This window comes from Mytilus galloprovincialis, chromosome 8 (assembly GCF_965363235.1).
Source record: "Mytilus galloprovincialis chromosome 8, xbMytGall1.hap1.1, whole genome shotgun sequence".
Lineage (NCBI taxonomy): Eukaryota > Metazoa > Mollusca > Bivalvia > Mytilida > Mytilidae > Mytilus > Mytilus galloprovincialis.
The window spans coordinates 82,397,552-82,412,642 of record NC_134845.1 but is presented as its reverse complement, the minus strand read 5'-3'; the positions used below and the strand labels follow the sequence as shown (position 1 = coordinate 82,412,642).

The 15,091-nt window shown below is 32.1% G+C and overlaps 1 long non-coding RNA gene across 1 annotated transcript; it reads right to left on the bottom strand.

The window, feature by feature from the left end:
* Positions 1-2,671: 2,671 nt before the first annotated feature.
* Positions 2,672-7,841, bottom strand: LOC143043579 (uncharacterized). The gene is made up of 3 exons (XR_012968478.1): positions 7,627-7,841; positions 5,530-5,601; positions 2,672-2,726 (listed from the first exon to the last, which is right to left on the bottom strand). It is a non-coding gene; the product is annotated as an uncharacterized LOC143043579 (long non-coding RNA).
* Positions 7,842-15,091: the final 7,250 nt, after the last annotated feature.

Here is a 15,091-nt window from a genome sequence, read left to right as displayed (position 1 = left end):
TCTAGTGTGAAATCATTCGAACAGTAAAACATACGGTCTTTATTGGGTCACTTGTCAAAAAATATGATATATATATCTCCTTTTTCATTTGTTCTGCGGTATATCTGTATGATGTTCAAAAACAACCATGACTTCGTGTTTTTAATTTTTTAATGCATACTTTACCATCTTCTTTACACCTAGTCATGATGGTACACTACCCTATATAATTTTAGGAAAAGTTGTAAATATATAATTGTATTTTCACTTTACACATTTTTACCTTTCAGTTTGTATAAGTTTTCAAAGTATAATTTTAAAAGGAAGTTGTCCTTCATTTCTTTAAACTTATACATTTAAAATCAGTATACATGAAATACTTCAGATGTCCATATCAAATGTAAATACCAAAATTTAAAATCAGCCAAAAAGCTGGGGATTCAAGGATCTTGTGACAACAATAAAAACGATGAATTACTTGATGCATACTGTATCGCTTACTGATGAACATGTTTTAATTTTTTAAATGGTAGAGTTGGAAAAGGTCTTTAGATGCATGTTAATAAGTGATGTAGAAATAACGAAAGTACATTTAGGCAGATAGACTATGTAAATACATTCAAATATATCATCAATAGAAGCCAATGCAAAACATAAGACACTATTTTCTTTCAATTATGACTAAACACAACCAGTGTGTTGTTCCTTAAGTTAACTGAGGATAATGACGTTCATACTTATTCCAATATGTTCCTTCCTATAAAGTTGCAAATGAGGGTACAATTTAGAATACAACCCATGGTTTATGCCACCAATCATAAAATGTAAGTTTTCTACTTGTTTTTTATCAAATCCTTTACAAAACAATATCGAACAAAGCTGGAAATCTATCAGAGAATTATAACTTATTAAAGTCGAGGATAACTTATACACATTTATAACATCGGCGAGGCTTTATCATACCTTAACCTTGCTGAATTGCAATTGGTGGTATTGTGGGTACACAACAAGCGTTGATAGATCGACTGACCTCGATCATAACACTATATGAATGACGCATAGCAGACAGTGACAAATTTGGTGACACAATTTACCTCCCCTGAAGACACAAAAATCTAGATCTTTTCGAAGTTTGTCCCGTTTAATCAAGGGTGCTATATTGCATGATTTCATGGAAATACTATCTCGTAACAAAGATAGAAAGAAGTTGAAATACAAAAAAACTTCCATTTCCATCTTAAATAAAATTGAGAATGGACATAAGGAATCTAACAATAAGACAACCGCCCGACCAAAGAACAGATAACACCCGGAGCCACCAATTGGTCTTCAGCATAGCGAGAAAATCTCGCACCCAGAGTCATGCTTCAGCTGGCCCCTAAAACAAAGATGTTTACTAGTTCAGTGATAATGGACGTCATATTTAACTCCAAAACTAAACATGTCAAATAGCAAACGACAAGTACAGCTGGCTAAATTAACTTGTTGTAAAATTGGTTTGAAATTATGATAAAAGAAAAAAAATCAGAATTCAAATGAAAATTCTCTCTACATTTCTACAGGCTGTATAACTCTCTGGAAAATGCTAATTGTCCGAAAATATATTCATCTAGATCATGATGTTCAGGGGGGAAACTCTTAAGAAATCGATCGATAATCGACATGCAGCAAAGATTGGCACTTTTGAAATAAAGTTACTACGCAAATTCAAACGGACATTGTAAACATAGAGAGTAAAAAGATCGAGAAGACCTCAAATAAATATACATAAATTAAAGACTACCTTTTCTTAATATTGTATAAAAAATAGAAAAAAAAGATAGCTACCTTATAGAATAAGTATCTGTAAATTTTGAAACTGCACAGACAATAAATGGTAAAAAAGGTCATACGCATTGGCTTGGAAGCACTTTATATTAGAAAAAAAGTAAAATCACCAAAATACTGAACTCTGAGAAAATTCAAAATGGAAAGTCCCTAATGAAATTGCACAATTAAATGAGACAACACTCCATCCAAGTTACAATTTATAAAAGTAAACCATTATTGGTTAAGAGCCACCTTCAACACGGAGCCTTGGCTCACACCGAACAGCAAGCTATAAAGGGCCAGAAAAATTACTAGTGTAAAACCATTTAATAAGGTTTATCACTTATAAGATAAACCAATTTAATGAAAGAGATTTGATTAATATATTTATTTTCCATAAATGACATACAACATGTACTTGATTATTTATTTTGGTTTCCAATCATATTGTTTCTTTAACTCACTAACATCTGATACAAAGTACAAAATCAATGTAATTTTATCAAGTATTACAATGATTTATTCTAAAACAGAAACCGCAGTGTCACTTATTTATAATGAAATAAGAAAGCCAGAAAAAGAAGAATAATCATTTGCATTCAGATGTTCTGATGCGGAACCAAGATGTCGGACCCAAACTTGATCACCGACGCTCAAGTAGATAACAACATTCAGTGTAGAGGATGCGTAGCCAGGCACGGGAGCTAAAAGTTGACCCAAATTCTGACCATTCTTGACCATTTCGCAATGAACACCATAATTATCCATAGAATAGATTGTTGTGGAGAATTGATACAATCCGGAAACCGGAGCTGTAAAATGTCCCTGACGCGGGTCGTAACCATTACCATGATTTTCATGAATATGTTCAAACTCTATAGTCTGCTGAGCACCTAGGGTCCCACTTGGTTTCCTCCTCGCGTAGAACCCAATTGCTTCTGTAAAAAATAATATGTTAATTTCGTTTTGCTCTTTTCCTTATACAAAATGATATGTTAAGTTCGTTTCGTTCTTTTCCTTAAACAAAACGATATGTTAAGTTCGTTCCGTTCTCTTTTGTTCTTTTCCTTTAACAATGTTATTGCCTCTGAACATGATTATTCCTCCAATTGGTTGTAATGCATTTTTTGGAAAATAATAAAATTGAATTAAAAACATTCACCGCATCAAACATAAAATAAATTTAAATGCTTATAGACCATTATTATTTAAGTAACATATGTTTGTTCCAGGACAATCCATCCGTGCCTTTCCTTTTGAGAACGAAAATAACATGCCAATGGTAGGATTTGAATCTTGAATAAATGAGGAAGGCTAATTTCTACTCCACTTTAATTTTGGCCAAAACACTACTTTCACTTTCAAATATTTTTTTTTCAACATGTTTTACATATAGCAATATATATGCAACTTAGAGGAGTACTTAAGGTGGTACCCAACACCTTAACTAAAATTAATTTGGCACGTTTCATTTTCATAAAATTTTAACAAAGTATTTACTTGAACCCTTTGACAAAAATATAAAAATTTCAAAATATTTGAACCAACCGTTTTATCAGAAAAATTACACTGGTTATATAGCAGTTTGTCAAACACTTATTTATCTCTCTGTAGTGTTAGGTACCAAATTACGGTCCAACGATTTACAGAAAAGAGCGACGATTTACAGAAAAGAACCGAAAAGAACCGAAAAGGACCAAAAAGAACCGAAAAGGACCGAAAAGAACCGAAAAGAGGATACATAATATATATTTATTAAATAAAGTTAAAGCAATGTATATGTACACGGTTTTTTGTTATATTGTTAACAATTCTTCGTAATAATAAATTTGAATGCACAATTAAAAATTTAGATTGTGCATTTATTGGGATATGTGAATTTACAAAAAAGAAACAATATATAACTTGTTTTTTTTTAGTAATATTTTTTAATTCGTCGTACAGAGACATATATGTCTCTGATTCGTATAAAACAAAGGGCTACATGGGAATAAAAGAGTTTTATAAATTGACCATAAACCCACTTATGCATGGTATGGTATCTATATTTCTGACCTAACTGATATTTTTATAATTTTGTTTTTAAATAGATTGATAAACTATTCAGGTTGAGGTCAGAAATATTGATATCATACCATGAATAAGTGGGTTTATGGTCAATTTATAAAACCATTCGGTTTTCCCTTGTACTTGATCTCTTGAAAGAAAACGGCATCACGTCTCACAGTATATAAATACTTATTCAATATGACAAATGACATTGCAATATGAAATTGTATCACTCAGTAAAGTTCAACATTCATAAATAATTATAAGATTCGTTTGTATGGCCCGCCGTAGCGAAATGGCCATTAAATCTTTACCCTTGTCCGTTTGTTCGTCCGTGTTATGAAATTTATGTATGAAATACTCATTACCATATAAAACAGAGTTCGATTTTTGTGGCGTTACTTTTCTATTTTTCTATTCTATAAGATAGGCATCCGACCCTGCCTGTAATTTTTCACATACATGTGAGTTAAAATTAGTCCTTTCACAGTATAAGGTTTTCAATGATTTGCAATTTGCTTATTTCCTTCGATTACAAAAAAAAAATCGATATCCTTTTCGGTTGTTTTCGGTCCTTTTCGGTTCTTTTTGGTCCTTTTCGGTCCTTTTCGGTCCTTTTCGGTTCTTTTCTGTAGATCGTCGCTCTTTTCTGTAAGTCGTCGAACCCCCACCTTAAATAGTAAACATTGCAAGGAAAACAGTAGTCAGAATTGTTAGAAAGAAATACCCCACATAATAATGGGGATCTATATTCCTAGATCACATACACACGGGATTAATTGTTGTCTGAGGCCTATTAGACCTTAAAAAATATAGTATTCGTATGAAACTTCACAATTACTTATCATGATATCATAGTAGTATAAATGCCAAACTATATTACATTCTGACAATTATTAAAAAAGTTTTTTTTATTTTTCATCTTTCTGTCCTCTCTATTAGTTATATACTTCTGAACAACTAAAAGTAATTTAGACTGGACACTTTTAAACTTTTAAGACACTTTGCTTTTCATATTTTAGATGTGTTTGTGTGTCTTGTTAGATCCCAGGATCAACTCATACGGGAATTGGTTGTTGTCTGAGGCTTTATGTGCGTTAAGTTTTATGTCAGACTTCTAATTAATTTTTCACGTATTTCTATTTCATCTATGCAATTGGGGGCATGGATTTAACCTAAATTATGATATATTTTTCTAACCAAAGTCGTTTTAGTTTTATGATCTTCTGGATAATTCTGTTTTATTATCAGAGTGGGGAAATATTTTATCTAAAATATTTCACTTTTTAAGTAAGTAGCCATTGATTTGAAATTGGCATAATATTTATATTTCATATTGCATGTAAATAACCGATTCATAATATCATGCAATTGCTAGCATCTAAAGTTGCTATCAGAAAACATCTGTTGTGTACATGAAAGCTATCAAATTCGTTCATTTAGTCTAGAAGGCCGTACTATGACCTATAATGGTTTATTTTAATAAATTGTGCCTTGGAGGGAGAGTTGTCTCAGTAGCAGTCATATCTCATCTTCTTATATCTTTTAAATGTCTTTGTGTGTCTCGATCTGTTACTAAGCTGGAGTTGGGTTTTTTTTTGTTTGTTTTTTTTGGGGGGGGGGCGAGCGAGGGTTTCTTTTCGAGTTTGGTTATGGGATTGGTTTGCTGAAGGTTATTATGAAATTACTTACCTTCTAATTGTCTTTTATTCTTAGCTGAATCAAGTTCCTTTTTTAAATTCCTATTTTCAACTTCTAGATTCTCTGTAAATATAAAAAAAAAGAAGATGTAAATATAAAAAAGAAGATGTAAATATAAAAAAGATGTATATATAAAAAAGAAGATGTAAATATAAAAAAGAAGATGTAAATATAAAAAAGAAGATGTAAATATAAAAAAGAAAATGTAAATATAAAAAAGAAGATGTAAATATAAAAAAGATGTAAATATAAAAAAGATGTAAATATAAAAAGATGTAAATATAAAAAAGAAGATGTAAATATAAAAAAGAAGATGTAAATATAAAAAAGAAGATGTAAATATAAAAAAGATGTAAATATAAAAAAAAGAAGACGTAAATTTATTAAAGACGTATTGTATGTTAATAGTCATATAGGTTTCAAATTCATATTTTCAACTTCTAGATTCTCTTTAAAAAAGGAGATGTTAATTTATTTAAGACGTAATACATGTTAATAGTTATTCGGGTTTCAAATTCATATTTTCAACTTCTATATTCTCTGTAGATATAAAAAAGAATATGTAAATTTATTAAAGACATATTATATGTTATTAGTCTTTTAGGTTTATGTTCCTTATTGGGCAATCGTCACTGTATGGACTAATTATAAAGCTTTTCGACAAAGTGTTTGGCTACAAATTATTGGAACCTGATTATCCCAGGGTCACCCATGAAATACAAAACTAGAAATAAGATTATTTTCAAATAATTTCACATTGTTGTTATATTTCAATGAATTGTTCTACGTAAAATGATACAAATGGAAAATGTAAATAAAATTGATTTCATTATCTCTAAAAACTATATATTGGAGTATTTCATATCGAAAAATCTATAATGAACTCAGATCCAAATAAGACACCTTATCTTAATTTTAAATCTAATATATCTGGTTAATGTTTATACGTCCGCTATCTATAATGATCGACCGATTAACTATTATATTATCCTCTATAAACTGTGATTATCTCTGCGTTCCTAATACTTATTTATAAATTTATATTTTCAAAAAATAGATTTGATTTATCTCCCTTTGGCCTGAGTTCATACAATGTATGACGAATATGAGCGTTGATAATTTTTTTATATTTGGGATTCCGATATTTAAAATGTCATGTTCTGCATGATTTAGAACCAATAAAAGTAAAACAGTTGTAATTCTTTAAATCTAAACTAAAGTAATAAAATTTTGAAAAGCAATAACAATCATAATTATTCAGGATTTTTTTGTAATAACATGAACTATTTAGAATTAATTCTTATCTGTTTCTTATCTCGTTTTTTGTTCGTTTTTTTCTGTCATATTCCTGACTTGGTACATGCATTTTCAAATGTAGAAAATGGTGGATTGAACCTGGTTTTAAAGCGCTAAACCTCTCAATTGTAGGACATTCGCATCGTACCACCGACCTTCGATATAGGAAAATCCCAATCGTAGAAGCTTTTAATGCAAATATAACATGTAAAAAATAAAGTAGTCACTTCCAAAGTTGAATTTAAAGAATTTCATTTGGAAAAAAACCTTGTTTATCAGTTTATACAACAATGGTTTTCTGTAATCAATAATACTTCAAGTTGAGAATTGTATAAGATATTAAAAATATATATATATATTTGCATTAAAAGCTTCTACGATTGGGATTTTCCTATCGAAGGTCGTTGGTTTGATGCGTCTGTCCTACAATTGAGAGGTTTAGCGCTATAAAACCAGGTTCAATCCACCATTTTCTACATTTAAAAATACATGTACCAAGTCAGGAATATGACAGTTGTTGTCCATTCGTTTGATGTGTTTTATCATTTGATTTTGCCATTTGATTAGGGACTTTCCGTTCTGCATTTTCCTCGGAGTTCAGTATTTTTATGATTTTACTATTTTCTTAGATAAAATTGTGTACCTAATTATCACATTCAATTCACTCCAAGGCAGAAATTGATCAGTTTACTGTCATATTGCAACATAAAGGTCAATAGGAAAGTATTCAAGTAAAAACATCACGATGTTGCATATATCAAACTCTTTATACCTGATAAAAATACCACTTACCATATTGAGAATGAAGATCATTAAAGTCATGCCTTAAAGTGCCAAGTTCTTTCATAATAAAGTCCAGTTTCGATGTTTCTGATGGCTCTCCATTTACAGTTTCAGCGGAATAGCCCACTGTTAAAATAATCCATAAAAACATTATATTCAGCTTTGATTCCTTCTTTAATCCACAGATCTTTTATTGCGATTATTCTTATCACGTCTTTGACATAGTTATTTATTATCTACTTACGCTTCCGAAATTGGCACATATATTATGTCTGTTAATATTCATATCTTTTTCGGACTTAAGGAGCTTCACCTCTGTTATAGACGCAATTCCGTTGTTGAAGACCATATTCATCTTGACCTCTATATATTTGTTCTCCTTTTTTAGTCTTTGTTTTCGTCCGTGCGTCCTGTCGTCTCACTTTTATATCAGATAGCTCTCCGTAACCATTTGACAGATTGTGTCTGTGTTTGTTTGTGTTTGTTTGTGTTTGTGTTTTGTTTTTGTTTTTGTTTTAACTTTCATCGAATCTTGCTTACATAACGTTCTTTATAATCTCTGATTTCATTTCTTTGTCCGAATCATTTGTGTGGTTAATATGGATATTTTAAAGTGTGTCGTTCTATGTTGTGATGTTAAACTCATGTTTCAGGTAAGCTTAATACCTATTACAGCGTTTAAACCCGCTGCATTTATTTGGACCTGTCCTAAGTCAGGAACCTGTTGTTCAGTGGTTGTCGTTTGTTGATATGGTCATACGTGTTTCTCGTTTCTCGTTTTTTATATAGATTAATCCGTTGGTTTTCCCATTTGAATTGTTCGACACTAGTCATTTTTGGGGCCCTTTATAACTTGTTGTTCGGTGTGAGCAAAGGCTCTGTGTTGAAGGCCGTACTTTGACCTATAATGATTTTTCTTTATAAATTGCGACTTGGATAGAGAATTGTCTCATTGGCACTCATACCACATCTTCCTATGTATATTATAACATTCAATTTGGCTAGACATAGACATCTGCACGATACTGTTTATCCCCTCATATACCCTTTATCAAAATTCTATGATTTAATGAAATTCTCACCACAAAATCACTTTTTTCTCAATTTGGTTTTGCCCGAGACATGTAGTACAATTAAATGTCTCTAAATGGGTTTGCCTTTATGGGAAAAAAAGTAAAATAACAAAAATATCGAACTCTAAGGAAACTTCAAAAAGGAAAGTCCCTAAACATGCATGTGCTGGTTTTGTTTTTCATATTATAATTACGTCTATCCATCATCGCTTATAAGTGCTATACAGATAAATCACAAAGATTAAAAAATATATTAAAAAAAATGCATGTTGGATAATTTAAAATTAAAAGATAGAGAACATTTATATGTGAATCATTGTCGTGGATACCAAAATAAACCATTTTAATAAAAACAATCGTACGCCTGTCGCAAGTCACTCGTAATACAGTCGCACGATTGTCTCAAGATTACCAAATTTCGTACGATGCTCGCACAACATTGATTGTCTGTCGAACGACAGTGGTAAGTTCATCGTGCAACATATTTTCGTTTTATTAAAAAAAAAAACAAAAAAAAAACAATTCGACGGGACTCCTCCCCGTCCCCCGTCACAGTGACGACATTATCAGCTGGGTCGTATTCAGCAGTTTCCGAATAATCATTTGTTTCAGCTTATGGTAGGGGGTCCTCTGTCTGGTCAACATCACCCACGTTTACTGCTACCACAAGTCTTTTGTTAATTTTTCTTTTCGGGGGCGTCCTGGTTTAAATTCGATGAACAATTATAATATAAACTAATACAAAAACGTTGTTTCTTTGGACCGAACTTATAATGACACTGAACAATAATGGAAGCAAATGTCAAATGGCACGCAATAAATCGGGACTTCTTTATACTAGTAGTTCGGAGTCAAACGCGCCAGTGACCCACGACTGTAGTGCGACAGTCGTTCGATAGTGACACAACAGTAACACGACAGTAACACGCGCATCCCATGACATGAAAACATGAAAAATAGACCCAATTGTCGTACGACGGTCGCACGACTTTCGCACGATTCACTTGCGACAAACCCACGACAGTACAATACAATTCTTTTTTTCTGTACTGTACCCATCGTGGACATGTCGTAGCTGATGTGACCACTCGAATTATAATATTTTTGTGACATTTTGCACGACAGTGCCATGACAACTATTTTATAGATCTTCCACCACAAAAAATCGTACGATCTGTTGTGACCGGGGCTTTATTCAAGAGAAGAGACAACAACCCGACCATACAATCAGGACTCTACTTTGTCAAAATTATCTCCCCATTACGCCAGTTCATTTTCACAATCGTAGAAATGGAAGCCATTGTAGGGATGACGCGCTGCCAATTTTGCTCTTGCAAACCGATAAATTTATCCACATTGCATCATTACGATCCTTATATGTCAGTTGTATTTTAAAAGACAAATGTTTCAACTAGCTAATGGGCATCAGTAAATGATCTTGTCTGCACTGAGTCAACTTAAAACTATTGTCTGATCGGTTGTCAGGTGGAATTTTCGAAAATTCATAAACATTTAAAAAAAATTCTAATTAAATATTTCGTGGATTTTTTTAGTGGTTGAAGACTGTAAAACCCTAGTTTTCACACACAAAAAACAATATAATTTTTCGAAGATATGCATTTTCATCATCCAACTCGGAAGACTGTCGTCAAGTACTTTTAGTAAAAAAAACTAGCTATTCGAACACACCTTCTCATTGTGATTCATTGGATAGGTATTTCACTTGACCCATATTTTTCATCTTTTAGTACTGTAATTTTTTTATGTTATAAAGTTAACCTGTAGCTTTGATATATAAAAATGATAGAATCTGAAGCGAGACGATCTATGAAATATTCTTGCTTTGTACGATATCGAGACAAAAGATTAAACTCAAACACGCCCTAACATAAAAAGGTGCACTCGATTTTCGCTTTTCGATACGATAGTTACCCATTTGCTGGAATTTTATCTTGAGTCACATAATGGAAGGGCAGACACGAAAATTACTGAACTAATAGATTGATATTTTTTCCGTCCGTGGTATTTTTTTATTTTTTTTAAATCGGAGGTTATGCATTTTCTACATCCAACTTGAAAGATACCCATGTCGTCGACTTGATATCTAATGTTCTGCTTAACTATGTACTAGATAAATTGAAAACTTATGCAAATGGTGTTTTTAAAAAAAAACACTTCGTAATTGAGAAGAAAATTGTCATTTTATTTGTTTCTGTTAGCTTTTAAAATTTTGAAAAAATCATATAAATTAGTGCACTTTATTCATCTCTACAAACATTTGGTTTCGTTAAGAATATATTTTTAACAAAGTTTTTAGATTTCTTGCTTACTATTTGTATGTTTGTTTGACTATTTGTAATAATAAATATAATGAAAAAAAGAATTGAGAAATGAATCAGGAAGGCAGAGAACAAAAATAAAGAAAAACGACACTATAATAACAAGAAACTATATTCGGTCGTGGGCCGGCCTTCTGAAAAGAGTCACAGAAGCTGTACCTGTACCATCAACATCTTACTGAATTGACTGCACGTTAATTGTCTGTAAAGTCCTGAATTTACCACAGTGGATAAGTCCAAATATTTACGGAAAAAATTAACACGACTAAATAATTGATTCAATGTTCAGTTCAAATTGGTCGTTTTAGACTATAATCATTTGGTAGTGAGGGGTTTTCAAAATCAGAGACAATCTTGTTTATTCCTGTTCTATTTTTAGGCAAGTCGGTCATCTTTGTTAGCAGTTGGGGTCTTCGGACATACCTTTAAACTAGATGGCTTTGTCCAATAATTGTGGCCAATTATAGCTAAATTTGACGTGGCAGTTTCAGAGAAAAGGAATTATGTAAGAGTTAATGGGCGACGATGGTCGATGACAAAATGAAGACGGACAACAAATGATGGAAAAAACTGCCAACGGCCCTTTGGGACATGTAACCTATAACAGAAAATCCAGTGATGACATCAAAAAATTTAAAAAAACAGGCTTTTTCAGTGGTAGCATGGGAGGCTACGAAACAACAATCAGTTAAAACTTAACAGTCTGGAATAGGACGCAAAAGATAAAGATCAGACGACGTTTTCTGTTATCTGATTTAAAGATCCAAGACCGCGGAAACTTGTCGATAATGGGTTGAGACATCAATCAATTAATGCAATTTTGGGCGAAAGGACTTTGTGGGGACCGTGGGATCTATGTTTACAGGAATTTGGGATTTTCACTTATCGGGAATCTTTTTTAGGGAATTTTACGGAAAAGCATGCTTTATTGTTTTTAGGAATTCTTATATCTCCTCTCCAGTCTATGTTGAAAAATTTTGACTCCAGAATTTTCGATATCACAAATTAGTAAAAAAAATACTAAATTTAATTATCAGTACAAGTACATCATTCGTAAATATAATTCAACATGCAGACATCTTATTCGTTCAGGTATATCATATCAAATCTTTAATGGTAATATTCTGTACAAAGCACAAAAATGTTGGCATTCACCTCAAGAGCTACACAAACACTTCAATAGACTGATTCGGAAGGGATATAGTTACGAAACTGTTGTCAGGACATTAAAGATGGCATATGTTGGTATTACTATTGATTCACTTATAGTATCATTACATCGGAAATAAACACATTTATTCTAAAACCAGTTGTTAACATGATACGGGTTAATATGTTCTTCTAATATTTTTTATGATGGTTTGATACTAAAACCCTAACGGGAGGAATTCTGCTCAATTTTTCATATGACAGAATATAATCTTTCTATCAGTTTAATTGAGGTCTGAAGCTGACATGTCAGTAGGTCCGAGACCACAATTATTTCGTAGTGCATTTCTTTTAGAACATAAATGAAAAGAAAAAAAATCCCACCTGCGCTTTCTCAAAGAAATTTTTACAGTGTGTTGTACTACTTTTGGGACAAATTATATCAAAATTATAGAAAACTTCATCGTCCCTTACTCAAAAATATGGACAATTTTATCTTTAGGGCGTCTTGAAATCTTTTGACAGCTTCCGAAGTACTATTTTTCAACCTTTTTTACCTGGACCAAATCACTACTTTCCTTTAAAATTCTGGACCCAAATTTTTTAACAGTGCAATTTCACCCCCCTACTTGCAATCTAAGGCATTAAACATGGAGAAATAAATGGAAGGGTTATAAAAATTAATGGCAAGTAACTCACTATCAACACTAGGGACTATATTTATCGAAAATCAAGGGACGACAATTGTGGTCTTGGACCAGTAACTGCTACATGTAGCAATCTTTTGTTAATTTATATGTTATTCTCATGTGGCTTCGTTTATTTTGTTATCTATTCTGACATCGGACTCGGACTTTTTTTAAAGTAGATAGGGTGTCTTCCTCCATTTTGAATTTTGAAATACCAGAAAACAAGGTATAGATTTTTTATAAAATGTGCAAATTTTGAGATTAGTAGGTAATTCGTGTGTAAGATATTTCATTATAATATAGAAAATGCCATGGTTTATCATATTTAGGGTTGTATTTTACCAAAAAAACAAATACGTTCGTTTGATTCATTTTTTTCCAACTTTGCCAAATAAGGGGAGACAACTCAAATGCAAGGACAGATAATTCAGATATTGTTACTTTTACAATAGATTGTGTTAGGAATTTACCCATTTTTATTATTTAGCAAGAAAACGAGTCCGGTGACCCCATTTTTTCTTCGTCTTATCTGAAAGAATATTATTGAAGCTATCTTCTCATATTTTATCTCAAAATTCTATGGTGTAGTTTTCGTTTATGACCGAAAATTGGGGTTTCCATGCATAATCTATACAAAATCGGACAATTTTGCACAACCTGTAGTGTGAAAATAAGTCCGGTGACCCATTCTTTTTATTAATGTTCTTAAACGAGCAGGATATAAACTACATTTTGGCAAATTATTAAGAAATTCTATGGATTATAATTTAGACACCCCATCTATCTAACTGAGTTTTAATGTGCGTGTTGCTGTATGTTTTTTTCATTCTACATTGGCTAAGTGTATAGGGGGAGGGTTGAAATCTCATTAAACATGTATAACCCCGCAGCATTTTTTTGCCTGTCACTAGTCAGAAGCCAATTGCCTTTGTTAGCCTTGTTTATTTTTTTACTTAAAATCATTTATATGTTTTGAAGTTTAGCATGCCGTCCTTTTTCACAGAACTAGTACACATTTTTGCTAAGGGGCCAGCTGCAATCTGCCTCTTGGTGCGGGGTTTTCTTGCTTCGTTGAAGACCTATCGGCGGACTTCGGCTGTGTTTTTATTTTACTCTATAGTCGGTTTATTGTCTCTTTGAGAATTCCCAATTTCAATTCGTAATTTTATTGCTATCAAGATTTGATAGAAAATTTACGTTTTTATTCTAAATAATAGGGATGTTCTGGTACCTAACAGAAAACCCTGGCCGTTTTTGGCACAGCTTTTTGAACTTTTGGTCCTCGAGGCTGTTCAACTTTGTACTTGTTTTGGCTTTCAAACTTTTGTACCTGGCGTCACTAGTAAGTCTTGTGTTGACAAAACGCTCTTCTGGCGTATTAAATCTTAAACCTGGTGACTTTTGTTAGCTATTATTCGTGTGTTTATTTGTCAATTGTGTTCTCCTATTTATTTGTATTGTAGTCCTGTAATGTTGTGTTGTCATTTAAATGTTACTAGAACACACCCGCGAAATCGCGGGCATTCAGAGCGTAGTTTAAAGTATGTAAAGTGTTGTTGGAAGAATTTTGTGAAATATTGAATGACTGGAGAATTTCAGCAAAAGTATCATAAATCATAGGTTATTGGGAATAGGAAAATGTTCAGTTTTTTAATCCCTCCTCCTTTATTTCAAAAATTCCCAATTTGTGGTTTTCTATCAATTTCAATATGAATATACATTTAGTATGTTATGAACATTTAAGTAAGGAGCCTGTACTTGAGTGGTTGTCGTTTGTTTATGTGTTACATATTTGTTTTTCGTTCATTTTTTGTACATAAATAAGGCCACTAGTTTTCTCGTTTGAATTGTTTTACATTGTCATTTCGGTGCCTTTTAAAGCTGAGTATGCGGTATGGTATTTGCTCGTTGTTGAAGGCCGTACGATGACCTATAGTTGTTAATTTCTGTGTCATTTTGGTTTCTTGTGGAGAGTTGTCAACATGGCCATCATACCACATCTTCCTTTTTTGTAATCAATGAATTTTGTAAAAGATTTAATGACTGGAGAATTTCAGAAAAGGTATCAAAAGTGCACATGAATAATTTTAGCGCTTATCTGTATATTATGAACATTCACTATGTAAATAAAGTGTATTTACTTTCAATTCTAAGTTTTCTAATCGATCCATGGTGGTCATTGATATAGTATACAGACCCTCTCTATTTAATAAACTCTAAACGT